This window comes from Hyaena hyaena, unplaced genomic scaffold, assembly GCF_003009895.1.
Source record: "Hyaena hyaena isolate Hyena2069 unplaced genomic scaffold, ASM300989v1 scaffold_1636, whole genome shotgun sequence".
NCBI classification, from domain to species: Eukaryota; Metazoa; Chordata; class Mammalia; order Carnivora; family Hyaenidae; genus Hyaena; species Hyaena hyaena.
In genome coordinates, this window is record NW_024082272.1 from 10,992 (window position 1) to 25,836 (window position 14,845).

Here is a 14,845-nt window from a genome sequence, read left to right on the forward strand (position 1 = left end):
CTGACTGCCAGCTCAGAGCCTGGAGCCTGTTTCAGTCTGTGACTCCCTCTCTCTCTGACCCTCCCCTGCTCATGCTGTCTCTCTCTCTCTCTCCTAGAAATAAATAAAACATTTTTTAAAAAATGAGGATGTAGAGAAAAAGCAATTCTTGTGCACTGTTGGTGGGAATGTAAATCGGTGCAGTCACTGTAGAAAACAGTACAGAGGTTCCTCAAAGAAGTAACAATGAAAATGCTATATGAGAGCAGCAAGTCGGAGCTCCATGGAGGTGGCGGCGGGTACCGGGTGGTGGCTGCAGCAGCGACTCCTCTGAGCTGATCCTGAGGAGGCAGCTGCAGCGGCAGCTGCTGAGTTCTCAGTGAAGGTTTTTCATTTCTCCCAACCTCTTCCCTCCCCACCCCATCCATTAATATTATTTTTTTGAAGATTCTTCGTTGTCAAACCGCCAAAGTGGAGAGTGCGATCGCAGAAAGGGGTGCTTCTCGTTTCAGTACTTCTTCTGGCAGAGGAGGAAGTAGGGGTGCACCTCAGCACTATCCCAAGACTGCTGGCAACAGCAAGCTGCTGGGGAAAACCCCAGGGCAAAATGCTCAGAAATGGATTCCTGCATGAAGCACTAGACGAGATGACAACTCTGCAGCAAGCAACTCCGTAAATGAAAAAGAACGACATGATGCAATCTTCAGGAAAGTAAGAGGCATACTAAAGAAGCTTACTCCTGAAAAGTTTGACAGCTATGACTTGAGCTCCTCAATGTTGGTGTAGAGTCTAAACTCATTCTTAAAGGGGTCATACTGCTGATTATGGACAAAGCCCTAGAAGAGCCAAAGTATAGCTCACTGTATGCTCAGCTATGTCTGCGATTGGCAGAAGATGCACCAAACTTTGATGGCCCAGCAGCAAAGGGTCAACCAGGACAGAAGCAAAGCACAACATTCAGATGCCTCCTAATTTCCAAATTACAAGATGAATTTGAAAACCGAACCAGAAATGTTGATGTCTATGATAAAGCGTGAAAATCCACTCCTCCCTGAGGAGGAGGAACAGAGAGCCATTGCTAAAATCAAGATGTTGGGGAACATCAAATTCATTGGAGAACTTGGAAAGCTTGATCTTATTCATGAATCTATCCTTCATAAGTGCATCAAAACACTTTCGGAAAAGAAGAAGAGAGTCCAACTCAAAGATATGGGAGAGGATTTGGAGTGCCTCTGTCAGATAATGAGGACAGTGGGACCTAGATTAGACCATGAACGAGCCAAGTCCTTAATGGATCAGTACTTTGCCCGAATGTGCTCCTTGATGCTAAGTAAGGAATTGCCAGCGAGGATTCGTTTCCTGCTGCAGGATACCGTAGAGTTGCGAGACCAGTGTTCCTACTACCAAAGCAACAGTGAAAACAAGGTCTATTATCTTCCCCAAACCAGTGAAACTCCTTAGTTGTAGAGACCAATCCTGAGGAACACAGTTGACTCCCCGTAGTCAGCCTTGATTTATTTTTCATAAGAGAGGCTACAACTCAGTGTGAGCTAAATGAAATGCATTCTGGATTTGTTCTGATTCCTGGGGCCCACGGTTGTCTTTACGCCCTACAGGATGGGTCTTGGGAATTCAATTTCCAGCAAATGAAACAACTAAGGGAGTTTGTGTGGAAATAACACTTGACTTTTGACCAGAGGAGAGGTAGATAGATGTCTGAGGATCTGCATTGCTTCTCCCTTAATTGATTTGAGAATTATGATGTGCCATGTGACTGCTCCTGGGTTTACATATTATAAATTTAGCAAGAGTCTAGGATAGTTAGCATTTTCTTGTTCCAGCTGTCACCAGTTTGTGTTATATGGTAGCAAATCATCATTTTTAGAGGTATTTGATAGCCTTACTTACTTATGTGGAGACTTAAGGACCTTAAAAGAAAAGATGCTTTTCTTTTAAGAAAAGCATCAAGGGGCTCCTGGGTGGCTCAGTGAGTTGAACATCTGACTTTGGTTCAGGTCATGATCTCATATGGCTTTCATGGGCTCTTTGCTGACAGCTCAGAGCCTGGGCCCTGCTTCAGATTCTGTGTCTCCCTCTCTCTCTCCCCCTTCTTCACTCAAGCTCTCTCAGCCTCTGTCTCTGTCTCTCTCAAAAATAAATAAACAAAAAAGAAAAGAAAGAAAGAGAAGAGAAGAAAAGAAAAGAGAAGAAAAGAAAAGATAATGATATTCTAAGCGTTGCTGGAGGATTTCACTATGATCTCCAAATAATAGGAGTGCTAAAGGCCAGTTTAGCCTCCATGAAAGAAGATAGGAAATCTTAAAAGCTGTCTAAGACATATATCTGCCTGCAGCTAGAAATTCTTACATACATTAAAATAGAAGAAACACACGTTCTGACAACAAGTTGGTTGGAACAAAGGAGAGGAGGCAATAAATGAGAGCCAAGTCACTGGGAGAAAATTCCTTCTTCCGGGTATTTGCCTCCCAAATATCTTCTATTACAAGCATTCTGTCTGAGAAAGTAATATTACCCTAGACACAAACACAAAATACACAGACTTCAAAAGAACAGGATTCTACTCACCTTTGGTTTTTAACATAAGAAATTCCCAGAAATAAAATAAAACTGTAGGTTTCTGAGTTTTTCTTTCTTTTCTTTTCTTTTCTTTTCATTTCTTTTCTTTTCATTTCTTTTCTTTTCTTTTCTTTCTTTCTTTCTTTTTTTTTTTTTAGTTAGAGAGAGAGAGGGCACTCATGAACGAACAAGGGAAATGAGGAGAGAGAAGGAGAGAGAATCATAAGCAAGCTCCATGCCCAGCGTGGAGCCCATGCAGAGTGTGATCTCATGGTTGTGAAATGATGATCCGAGGTGAAATCAAGAGTTGGACGCTTAACTGACTGAGCCAAGAAGGCGCCCCGATTTCTGAGGTTTTAAGTCTAATTTTCCATAAAATTTGGGAGCCTGGTGAGCAAACGGTCTGCAGCCCCTTAATGATTAAAGCATCCCGTAGACCATACTCTGCAACATCGGGAAGTGTGGCTACTCATTCCAGGTAGGAAATATGATGACATAGAACAATGGACACGGAAATTCCTCCCGGGGGAAAATTACTTGCGCAATCAGTTGGATTATTTTTATGTAATATTTTTACATTGTTATAATGTGTATAACACCTCTAGTGTGGGCTTTTCATACATGGCCTTTTGTTTCTGGCTGTTTTGTTTAATGTTTTCAAAGTTCATCCAGGTTGGAACATGTATCAGTTCTTCATTTCCTTTAAGCACAGAATGCTATTCCATTGTGTGGGGATAGCATGTTTTGTTGATAGATTCATCAGCTGATGGACATTTCAGTTGTTTCCACCTTTAGGTTTTTATTAACGATGCTGCAGTGAACATTCACGCAAATTTTTGGTGTGAACACTCGTTCAGTTCTTTCAGGCATATACATAGGAGTGAAATTATTGCATCATTTGGTATTTACACTTTTGACAAATTGCTAAACTGTCTTATACAGAGGTTGCACCATTTTACATTCTCAATGTCAGTATATTAGTATTTAATTTCTTCCATATTCTCAAGAACATTTGTTACTTTTCCCCTCTTTGATTATAGACATTCTACTGGTATAACTTATATTTCTTTTATTAAATTTATTGTTAAGCGTTTTATTCTTTTTGATGCTATTGTAAATGAAAACCATTGTAAAATTTCATTTCTGGATTGTTCATTGCTAGTGTATAGATATACGACTGAGTTTTGTATACTGATTTTGTGTCCTGTAGTCTCGCTGAACTTGTTTTGTAGCTAATTGTTGTTTTTGTGGATTTCTTAGGATTTTCTATATACAAGATCATATCAACTGCAATAGAGATAGTTTTATTTCTTCCTTTCCAATTTGGGTGTAGTTTTTTGTTTCTTTTCTTTCTTTGTTTCTTCTTTCTTTCTTTCCTCCTTTTTTCTTTTTTCCCCTTTCCTTTCCCTCCCCTTCCCCTTCTTTCTTTCTTTCTTTCTCTCTCTCTCTCTCTCTCTCTCTCTCTCTCTTCCTTCCTTCCTTCCTTCCTCTCTCTCTCTCTCTCTTTAATTTCCCTGGCAAGAATCCTCAGTACAATGTTGAGTAGAAAAAGTGAGAACAAACCACCTTCACCATTCTTCCCAACATTACCACCAACTAAAGATTGGTATCCCTTATGTGGGGGAGGGGGCAAGATGGCGGAGAAGTAGGGAGCTCCGTACATTGCACTTGCCCTCATATCTCACACAGAAAAGATCCAAAGCCATAGGAAACCTTACAGAACCCAAGAGATTGGGAGAAAAAGTACGCAGAATCCACTGAGAAACCTTCTAACTTGAGTGCGAACTGGGAAAGATAAAATCAGGCCAGGATCAGAGACTCCAGGGACGGAGGCGATCCCCCTCTGAGGGGAGTGAAAGGTGAAAAAGAGAGTCTGAAACCGCTCAAGACACAGTCCCTGTCCCGGGGAAACAGAAGAACCTCCGCCCGGGGCACAGATGGACTGTGTGCGCCAAATCCCTGCGTACCAGGTCACTGTACACCAACTCGTCCTGGAGGGGCTGCGCACTGACCACTTATTGGTGCTCCTGGCAGGATGGATGCTTAGAGGAGCTGCGCGCCTACCACGCCATTGTGCTCCTGGCTGGCTGGACTCCTGGGGGAGCCGCGTGCGTACCGGGTCACTGCGTTCCTGGCTGGCTGGGACTCTAGAGGGATAGCGAAGAGCATAAGAACTGGGAGATTTGCCCACGAATTCGTGTTTCAGGTGACTAGACACAGAGGGACCTGGTTTCCCTCTCTCTAGTGGGCCCAGTGTGCCCCAAAGGCAGACCCCCTCCCATGCTCACCAACCTGACTCCCGACTCGGAGGAGAAGGGAGCAGCGATTTTGGCTCCATCCCCAGGGCTATCCAAGAGGCTTGGAATTGCCCTGAGGGGATCACCTGCCAGGTTGTGTCTACGGCAATATCAGTGGGGCACGCAGACTGGGATATGGAAAATAGGCCTGGCCTGGGTTAAAGAGTGAAACCCACTTTGACTGCCCCCAGCACAGGGAGTTTACACACCAAAAAAAGCGAGGTGCAATGTTTGGTTCAAGAAGGGACTGGAGCTCCGCCACTCTCATTCCCACAACCGCCAAGGCAGAACTCCCGCCAGACGCATTTGATCACACCATGCCCATACCTGCTTGAGAACTGCCCTCCCTTTTTTCTTTTCTTTTTTTTTCTTTCTTCTTCTTCTTTTTTCCTTTTTATTACCTGAACACTGATCTGATTAACTCTGGTCACCGGCTTGCTTAAACAGTCACATTTAGTCTACTCTGTAGATGTAAATTCTACACCCACCGACCTATTCATCTCTTTCTCTCAGGAGTAATTAGACTATATAGTTTCTCTGGATAACACAAGCGTCCTTCCAAAATTCTTTCCAAATAAACAGAAATTGAAACAATTTGTCACCACTAAGCCAGCCCTACAAGAAATCCTGAAGGGGACGCTCTGAAGGAATGGTTGCAACGAACAAAGATACTAGAGACACCACCACAAACATGAACCCCTCAAAAGACACAACGACTATAAATCCACATATTTCAATAACACTGAATGTAAATGGGCTGAATGCTCCAATCAAAAGACATAGGGGAGCAGAATGGAGAAAAAAACAAAATCCATCTATATGCTGTCTGCAAGAAACTCATCTTAGACTGGAAGATTCCTTCAGATTAAAAGTAAGGGCATGGAGGAAAATATATCATTCTACCGGAAATCAAAAGAAAGCCAGAGTAGCTATACTTATATCAGACAAACTGGACTTTAAATTAAAGACCATAACAAGAGATGAAGAAGGGCCTGTAATAATAATAATAATAATAATAATAATAATAATAATAATTACAGGGTCTATCCATCAGGAAGAACTAACAATCATAAGTATCTATGCACCGAATATGGGAGCACCTAAATATATAAAACAATTAATCACACACAGAAACAAGCTTATATATAAGAATGTGCTAATAGCAGAGGACTTTAATACTCCGCTTACAGCAATGGATAGGTCAACCAGACAGAAAATCACTAAAGAAATAATGGACTTTAAAACACATTGGACCAGATGGATCTGACAGATATATTTAGAAATCTATATCCTGAGGCCAGGGAATTCATTTTCTTCTCAAGTGCCCATGGCACATTTTCCAAGATAGATCACATACTGGGACATAAAGCAGCCCTCAATAAATGTAAAAGAATTGAGAGCATACCATTCACACTCTCAGATCATAATGCTTTGAAACTTGAAATCAATCACAGGAAGAAGTCTGGAAAGCCTCCAAACACATGGAGGTTAAAGAACACCCTACTAAAGAATGAATGGGCCAATCAGGCAATTAGAGAGGAAATTTAAAAATATATGGAAACAAATGAAAATGAAAACACAACAATCCAAAATCTATGGGATGCGGCAAAGGCATTCCTAAGAGGAAAGGACATTGTACTCCAGGCCTATTTCAAGAAATTAGAAAAAGCGCAAGACCAAAATCTAACAGCTCACCTAAAGGAACTAGAGACAGAGCAACAAGAACGCCCTAAACCCAATAGAAGAAGAGAAATAGTAAAAATAAGAGCAGAAATAAACAACATAGAGACCAAACAAACAATTGAAAAGACTCAATGAAACCAAGAGTTGGTTTTTTGAAAAAATAGACAAAATTGACAACCTCTAGCCAGGCCTCTCAAAAAGAAAAGACAGAGCACCCAAACAGACAAAATCATGAATGAAAATGGACTTATTACAACCAACCCCTCAGAAATACAAGCAATTATCAGGTGATACTTTGAAAAATTATATGCCAACAAATTGGACAACTTAGAAGAAATGGACAAATTCATAAACACACACTCACTACCAAAATTCACACAGGAAGAGATAGGAAATCTGAACAGACCCATAACTAGTGAAGAAATCAAATCAGTGATCAAAAATCTGCCAACAAATAAGAGTCCTGGACCTGATGGTTTCCCTGGGGAATTCTACTAGACACTTAAAACAGAATTAATACCAATTCTTCTCAAGCTATTCCAAAAATTAGAAATCGAAGGAAAACTCCCGGACTCATTTTATGAAGCCAGCATCACTCTGATTCCCAAGCCAGACAGGGATCCAGAAAAAAAAGAGAACTACAGGCCAATATCTTTGATGAATACAGATGCAAAAATCCTCAACAAGATCTTTGCAAATCGAATCCAACAGCACATAAAAAGAATTATCCACCAAGATCAAGTGGGATTCATTCCTGGGTAACAGGGCTGGTTCAATATTCGTAAATCATTTAATGTGATACATCACATCAACAAAAGAAAATATAAAAACCATATGATCCTGTCGATAGGTGCAGAAAAGGCATTTGACAAAATACAGCATCCTTCTTAATAAAGACTCTAGAGAAAGCTGGCATAGAAGGAACCTTCTTAAACAACATTAAGGCCATCTATGAGAAGCCCTCAGCTAACATCATCCTCAACGGGGAAAAACTGAGAGCTTTCCCCCTGAGATCAGGAACACGACGGTGATGTCCACTCTCACCACTGCTGTTTAACATAGTGCTGGAAGTCCTAGCATCAGCCATCAGACAACAAAAGGAAATCAAAGGCATCAGAATTGGCAAAGAGGAAGTCAAACTTTCACTCTTCGCAGATGACATGATACTCTACATCGAAAACCCGACAGACTCCACCAGAAGCCTACTAGAACTGATCCAAGAATTCAGCAAAGTTATAGGGTACAAAATCAACGTACAGAAATCGGTTGCATTCTTATACACCAATAATGAAGCAACAGAAAGAGAAATCAAGAAGCGGATCCCATTCACAATTGCACAAAAAAACATAAAATACCTAGGAATAAACCTAACCAAGGGTACAGGAGATCTGTATGATGAAAACTATAGAAAACTTATGAAGGAAATTGAAGAAGACACAAAGAAATGGAAAAACATTCCATGCTCATGGATAGGTAGAATAAATATAGTTAAAATGTCATTCCTACCCAAAACAATCTACACATTCCATGCAATTCCAATCAAAATTGCACCAGCATACTTCTCAAAACTAGAACAAACTATCCTCAAATTTGTATGGAACCACAAAAGACCCCGAATAGCCAAAGTAATATTGAAGAATAAAACCAAAACGGGAGGTAACACCATCCCAGAATGTAGCCTCTACTACAAAGCTGCCATCATCAAGACAGTATGGTTTGGCACTAAAACAGACACATAGACCAATGGAACAGAATTGAGAACTCAGAAGTGGACCCAAAAGTATACAGCCAACTGTTATTTGACAAAGCAGGAAAGAATATCCAATGGAAAAAAGACAGCCTCTTTAACAGATGGTGTTGGGAGAACTGGACAGCAACATGCAGAAGAATGAAACTAGATCATTTTCTCATACCATACACAAAAATAAACTCAAAATGGATATACGACCTGAACGTGAGACAGGAAACCATCCAAACCCTAGAGGAGAAAGCAGGAAAGAACCTTCTTCTACACCAGCAGCTTCTTACTTGACACATCCCCAAAAGCAAGGGAATCAAGAGCAAAAATGAACTATTGGGACCTCATCAAGATTAAAAGCTTCTGCATGGCAAAGGAAACAATCCAGAAAACTAATAGGCAACCAGCGGAATGGGAAAAGATAGTTGCAAATGACATATCAGATAAATCCAAAATCTGTAAGGAACTCACCAAAATCCACACCCAAAAGACAAACAACCCAGTAAAGAAATGGGCAGAAGATATGAACAGACACTTCTCCAAAGAAGACATCCAGATGGCCAACAGACACATGAAACGATGCTCAGCATCCCTCCTCATCAGGGAAATACAAATCAAAACCACACTGAGATACCACCTCACGCCAGTCAGAGTGGCTAAAATGAGCAAATCAGAGAACTCTAGATGCTGGCGAGGATGTGGAGAAACGGGCACTCTCCCACACTGTTGGTGGGAATGTAAACTGGTACAGCCCCTCTGGAAAACAGTGTGGAGCTTCCTCAGGAAACTAACAATAGAACTCCCCTAGGACCCAGCAATAGCACTCCTAGGAATTTACCCAAGGGATACAGAAATGCTGATGCATAGAAGCACATATGCCCCAATGTTCATAGCAGCACTCTCAACAATAGCTAAAACATGGAAAGAGCCTAAGTGTCCATCAACGGACGAATGGATCAAGAAGATGTGGTTTATGTATACGATGGAATACTACATGGCAATGAGAAAGAATGAAATCTGGCCATGTGTAGCAACTTGGATGGACCTTGAGGGTGTTATGGTGAGCAAAATAACTCAGGCAGAGAAGGACAAATATAATATGTTTGCATGTATAGGAGGATTAGGAGGAACTGAACGGAGGACCATGGTGGAGAAGAAGGGGGGAAATGGTGGGGGAAAGGGAGAGAGGCAAACCATGAGAGACTCTTGAATGCTGAGAACAAACTTAGGACTGCTGGATATTGGGGGGGAGGGGTGAGATGGAGATGGAGGGGGGCACTTGTGGGGATGAGGACTGGGTGTTATATGGAAACCAACTTGACAATAAACTATTTGTAAAAAAAAAAAAAGATTTGCATGCAGCATTGGGGCAAGAAGTCATTATTATATACAATACAGAGACTTAGTCTATGGATTGGAAACATTAAAGTTTGTTTCTAAGCAGTTCTTCTAGATACCAGTTTTTACCAAGGTCATCCTATTTTATTAATTCGTGATGTTATATGTGCTTAAATTATAATTTAAACGTATATTGACGACCCATAAGTTACAACCAAATTTGACTTGGAGACATATGCGAAGTTTTGACATCCTGGAGATGACGATAAATACAGTAATTTCATGGAACTATGTCTCTCAGTGCGGGGGTGGGGAAGCTGTATGCTTTATGATGTATCTATTTCCATTTGTCATTGTGGCATTCCTTTTTTATAGCATAAAATGCTATCCCAATGTATAGACAGATCCCATTTTGTTTAAACATTCATCAGTTGATGGACACCTGGGTTGTTAGTTAAGTTCTTGAAAAGGAGGGATTTTATGGTTAATATGAAAAGAAGAATGTGCTCACATGACCCAAATATTTGAATGCGATTATGATCATTGTTTAAACATCCTTGTATGCTAGTTGCCTGATTTCTGTCACTTTAGGGTCTGTTTTCATTTACATAGCTACTTGCTATTGTTCACATTTCCTGTTTCTTGGCATGTTAGGTAATCTCTGATTAGATGAGAGATACTGTGCCTTTACATTTAGGATTTTCTGATGTTCTGGTCTTTGTTTAAAGAATGTTAGGTTTCTTGTCTTTATTTAAAGAATGTCAGGCAGTTAAGTTACCTGAGGATAAGTTTAATAATTTTGAAATCTGGTTTTCATTGTAGTTAGGTTAGGTATGGGGTAATCGAGCCTCCTCTTCAGGGTTAGTTTGTCCCTATCACTAAGGTCCGATGCCTCTGTAGTGATGGACTTGGCAAATACTATTGACTCTCTAGTAAGAGCTTGAATGTCTCCTCACCCTGTTTGGGCTCTGAGAATTGGCCTGCAGATAACTGTTTTGTTGTTATTTACCCAGATTGGTGCATTTTTATTTTCTGCGTAAGCACCTTTATTTTATACACATTGTAGTATTCAGATTCAGAAAAGAATCAAAGGAGATTCTTTTCTTTAATTCTGCCTGCAACTTCCAGCTGCCTCAAAGCCCTAACCTTTATCTTGGTCTCCTCAGTTTCGGCGAGGTCGCTAGCTTCCTTTGGATGCTCTTTCCTGTTCCTGCATTATGGAAGATTATTCTCAGTGAAGTCTAGGGTCATCGTAGTGCCCACCTTATTTATCTCCCTTTTCTGAAACAACCCGAGCTATCTGTTTCATGATTTCTGAAAGCATTTTTTGATATATTTGCTGAATTTTCTAGTTGGTTATAATGGGAGGGTAAGAACAATTTTTGCTAATCCATCCTGGCCAGTGGTGTTGTACTTTTCAAACATATTTGCATTCATATTCTATTCTATAAGTAAATTTTATTTGTTTGTTTGTTTACTTACTTACTTACTTACTTGGAGGGGGGGAGCAGAGAGAGAGAGGGAGAGAGAGAATTCCAATCAGGTTTCCATGCCATCACCACAGAGCCTGATGCGGGGCTCCATCTCACAAACCATAAGATCATGACTTGAGCCAAAATCAAAAATCAGACGCTTAACCGACTGAGCCACCCACGTGCCCCTAAAAGCAAATTTTTTGAAAAGATGAGAATTATACTGCTAATTTTTTTTTGTTTATTCTCTTTATATTATTTGGTTTTGAGTTTCTGTCATAATCCATTATAAGACTGGAGACTGGGATTCAAAACACCTGAGCTTGAGTCCTGACTTCAAATTGTAGTAGATAAATAACTTTGGGCAAATTTATCTTTCTAATGCTAATGTTCCAATCTACAACAGATACATAAAAATATTAAGTCACTGTTGTAAGATATGGGACATTGAAACCTTCAGTAAAGTATACAAATATTGTTGTTTTCCTCTTGCCCACTACTATGAGGAAGGAAAAATTTTCCTCACACTTTGAGCAGTTTTCAGCTAGGTCTAAGAATTAAATTAACATGAGACAGTTCAATAGGAGAAAAAACCCCACACAGTTTAATTAAATGCACACAGAGGCCCAATAACGAAATTGATACCCAGAGAAATGACCAAGGCAGTCAGTTTTGAAACATTTCAGACAAAGAGACAATATGTTTGTGAAGAATTGATGGAATGAAGAATATTATGTTTGGGAGTTTCAGTTAATGAGGAACTCTATTAATGTGGGCTAAGGCAGTAAATTAGTAAAGAGTAACAAGATTTATTTATACAGCTTACCTGGCTCTAAATCCCCTCTCTAGTGATAATGATGTCCCTCTACCTCCTGGTACATGGAGAGTACCTTTCACATGAAATATTTATTTCCTGTTTCCAGCAGAACAAAGGAGGGTCAGCATGTCCTTGAACTGACTGTTTCTTAAGTAACTTTCATTCAAAGTAAACAATATGCCATTTTAGCAAATTTTGGAGCTGCCTATCCTGGGCCCACATAGCTGACTTTCTGTGATATTTACCCTGGAGTTTTTTAAAGTCCTCCCTCAAGCACTGGTGGTTTATTTTATTTCCCCTTTTTCATTAATCTGGTGTTCTCAAAGAGGCATTTTTGTGTTTAGAAAAAAAAAAGACTGAGTATAGTAATGCTTAAGGAAGAATAGTTATTTAATAAAAAAACTGCACACGTGTAAGAATTTGTAAAGCTCCCTTTCTCTACCAGTGTCATTAAAGTACAAGGTGGAAAAATAAGATACAACATCACAATAAAACATTCAATGTCGATAGTGCTGAAATGTCAAAAGCATGGAAAAATAGTGATGTTAAGTAATTAACCACATTTAGGGGGAAGTCTGAGAAAAGAGAAGTGAAATCAAGAATGTTAAACGTTACAAAAAGAGGAAATATGCTCTGAAACAGAGTAAAATTTTAGCTTAAGAGAAACTGTAGAATTATTAACTTCAAATGCAGATAAAGAAATTAGGTTTAATCAACGGGAAGGAAGAATATTCTCTAACGTGATGTCAAAAGTGACTAAAAGACACTTATCAGCACAGAAATTTTTTCACATTAGGGTTAAGAGATGTTTGTAAAGCGTGAGATATTTATGAGAGAGAGAGAGAGAGATTACAGTTTTCAGTAATTTGTTTGAAATGGATTTTTATTGTATTTGTGAACTTGAAATACAGCTTGGATATAAAGTTAAGATTACTAATCACATTTCTTCTGAATTTTAGTGGCATCTTCTGTCAGACAACATATTGCTATTAAAAATCACAATTATTATTCCAATTTCTGAGTCTGTGTCTGTAGCCCAACTTTTTTTTTTTAAGTTTATTTATTTTGAGAGGGAGAGAGAGCAAGGGAAGGACAGAGAGAGAGAATCCCAAGTAGGCGCCCCCTGCTGTCAGCAAGGAGGTGGACGCGGGGTTCAAACTGAGGAAGCAGGAGATGATGACCTGAGCTGAAATCAAGAGTGAGATGCTTAACCAACTCAGCTCTCTTGTTGCCTAACTTTTCTGTACGGAAACTTTAAAAACCTTTAATTTGTCCCTGGAACTCTGAAATTCTGTAACGAAATGCCCTGTCAGCCTATTTTCCCACTTTCTGGTGGGGATTCAATGGGATGTTTTAAATGGAAAACATGTCCTTTATTCCTGAGAAAGTTTCTTTCATATTTTTATTATAAATTTCTTGCAACTTTTTCCTCATGTCTTTTTCTGGAATTCCTATTAGTGAGATATTGGTGCTCTTGGGTTGATTTTCTAATGTCACTTAACTTCTTCCTATTTTTTAAATCTATTTCTCTTTAGTTCTACAAGCTAGGGGAGTTCCTCAAGTTTTTCCTCCACTCTTTTCATAGAATCTCTTTTCCTGAATTTATTTTATTATAACTTTAATTTACAAGCATCCTTTCTTATTCTTTAAATGCCCTCTTTTAGGTTGCTCTTCTTATTTATGTAATGAAGTTTTTTTTCCCCCTACTTCCCCCACCGAATTTATTCATTATAAGAATATTTAGAAATTTTCTTGTTGTTTGCCATCAACTTTCATGTGAACTTTATCTTATAAGCGCTTGCTTTGGTCTCTATTTGTTTTGTTTTGTTTTGTTTTGGAGGGGGAGGGGCAGAGAGAGAGCGAGAAAGAGAATCCCAAGCAGGCTTCATGCCCAGCGTGGAACCCATCATGGGATTCGATCTCACAACTGTGAGATCATGACCTGAGCTGAAATCAAGAGTCAGACGCGTAACATATTGAGCCATCTAGGCACCCCTACTTTTTTAAGAGACTTTCCTGAATATCTAGTGTCCCATAAATGCCTATTAGGATGTGAGAGTGAAATACTATATAAACAGTAGGACATTTTGTGTCTGGAACCGGTGGGCATCCTTACAGATATTTAGGCAGAGACTGTTCCTGTCTTCTTATTCTCAATATCTATAGGACTTTCGTATTCACTGTTCTCAAAGAGCAATTCTCTTTTAGGCTGAGTGAAATAACTTAAGAAAGAGTAAGACAAATACCATATGATCTCATTTCTGTGTGGAATCTTTAAAACAACAAGAAGAACTCATGGATACAGAGAAGATATTGGTGCTTGCTCTACGTGAAGGGTCAGAATGGGAGTAGTGGGTGAAGATATTCAAAAGGTACAAACTTCTGGTTATAAAATAAAGAAGTCCTCGACTGTGTAATTTATATCCTAGTGACTATAGTTTATAACACTGTGTTGTGTATTTGGAAGTTGCCAAGATAGTAGATCTTATAAGCTTTCACCAAGAGAAAAAAAGTTGTAACTAAGTGTGGTAAGATATGTCAGCTAGACATTGTGATGATTTCACAGTATATACATATATCAAGGCATTGTGTTGTATACCTAAAGCTAATATAATATTATCTGTTGGTTATACCTCAATTAACAAAAACAGAAAAGAACTATTCTCTGGTTTTTCGCCTGGTTTTCTTAACCTGGATCTTAAGGATTCTTGAAGATAATCAAAGAGTCTCTGATCTTATTATTATAATTGCAATTAATTTCTCTTGTTTAAAATAAAATACTTTCTCCTTTAGCCTTTCCTAAAGACTTCCAGTCCTAATTCAGATTTCTTTTTGGTTCAGTCATTCGAGGCAGTAAATTTCCAATTTTCGGCAGAGAGGTCAGATTGAAGTTTCATTGTTCAAGATGGAAAGAAGCTCAAAAGACTGAAATGTTTCTTATATG

The 14,845-nt window shown here is 39.3% G+C and overlaps 1 pseudogene; it reads left to right on the forward strand.

Annotated features, from left to right (window-relative positions):
• Positions 1-225: 225 nt before the first annotated feature.
• On the forward strand, positions 226-1,440 carry LOC120226251 (annotated as a pseudogene).
• Positions 1,441-14,845: the final 13,405 nt, after the last annotated feature.